This window comes from Branchiostoma belcheri, unplaced genomic scaffold (assembly GCF_001625305.1).
Source record: "Branchiostoma belcheri isolate BF01 breed outbred unplaced genomic scaffold, Haploidv18h27 scaffold170, whole genome shotgun sequence".
In the NCBI taxonomy this organism is placed as follows: domain Eukaryota; kingdom Metazoa; phylum Chordata; class Leptocardii; order Amphioxiformes; family Branchiostomatidae; genus Branchiostoma; species Branchiostoma belcheri.
The window spans coordinates 345845-347667 of record NW_017803158.1 but is presented as its reverse complement, the minus strand read 5'-3'; positions in this window follow the sequence as shown (position 1 = coordinate 347667).

Below are 1823 nucleotides of genomic sequence, written 5' to 3'. Positions count from 1 at the left end.
CAACATACCAACAAACCAACAAACCAAAACCAACCAACAACCAACCAACTAACCAACAAACAAACCAACCACCCAACAAACCAACCAGCCAACAACCCAAGAAACCAACCAACAACCAACCAACCACCAACAAACAAACAAACAAACAAACAAAACAACCAATAAACCAACAAATAAGAAACCAACAAATAAACAAACCAACCAACAAACAAACCAGTCGGTGTAATAAACTAAACTTTACATTTCTAATTCTTTTACAAATGTACACAAGATATAAATAATTTTGAAAAAATACATCTTATATAACAATTATTAATATTACATACAAAAGACACCTAAAATTATTTACAAAAAAAAATATAACATGACATACAAAATACACATGTAAAATTATTTATAAAAGATATACACAATGTTAGAAAACAAAATACATCTAATATAACATAATATACAAAAGACACATATAAAGTTATTTTCAAAAGATATACACAATGTTGGAAAACAATACATCTAATATAATATAATATGCAAAATACACATGTATAATTATTTACATTAAGAAATACACAATTTTGGAAAAAAATAATCTAATAACATAATATACAAAAGACGGCCAATAAACCAACCAACAACAAACCAAGAAACCAAGAAAACACCAAACAAACCAAAAAACAAACGAAGAAACGGACCAACCAACAAAACAACCAACCAACCAACAAACAAACAAACCAAGAAACCAACCAACAACAAACCAGCTAACCAACAAACCAAAAAACCTACAAACCAACCAACCAAGCCAAGAACCAACAAACAAACTACCCATTAAACTAAAAAACACACCAAGCAATGGACCAACAAACAACAAACCAACCAACCAACAAAGCAACCAACAACAAACCAACCAACAAACAAACAAACCAAGAAACCGACAAACAACAAACCAACCAAGAAACCAAGAACCAACCAACAAACCAACCAACCAACAACCCAAGCCAAGAAACCAACCAACAAACAAACCACCCAACAAACCAAGGAACGGATCAACAAACCAACCAACTAAGAAACCAACCAAGAACAAACCAATCAACCAACAAACCAACCAACTAAGAAACCAACCATGAACAAACCAATCAACCAACAAACCAGCAAACCAACAAACCAAAAAACAAACCAAGCAACAGACCAACAAACCAACAAACAAACCAACCAAGAAACGAACAAACAAATTAACCAACCAACAAACCAAGAAACCAACCAACCAACCAAGAAACGAACAAACAAATTAACCAACCAACAAACCAAGAAACCAACCAACCAACCAACAAACCAGTCGGTGTGATAAACTAAACTTTACATTTCTCATTCTGTTACAAATGGACACCAGATATATAAATAATTTTGAAAAAAATACATCTAATATATGAACAATTATTATTATTACAGTCACATAAAAAAGGATTTACAAAAGATATACACAATTTTAGAAAACAAAATACATCTAAAATAACATAATATACAAAATACAGATATAAAATTATTTACAAAAGATATACACAAAGTTAGAAAACAAAATACATCCTAAAATAACATAGTGTACAAAAGACACAACACCATCACAATCACAATCAAATCAAATCAACAAACTAACCAACCAACCAACCAACAAAGAATCAACCAACCAACCACCCACCCAAACAACCAACCTACCAACCAACCTACCAACCAACCAACCAACCAACCAACCAACCAACCAACCAACAGACTAACTAATCAAACAACCAACCAGCCTAGTGTGTTGTAAGGGAGTTGTAGTGTTGTGGTGT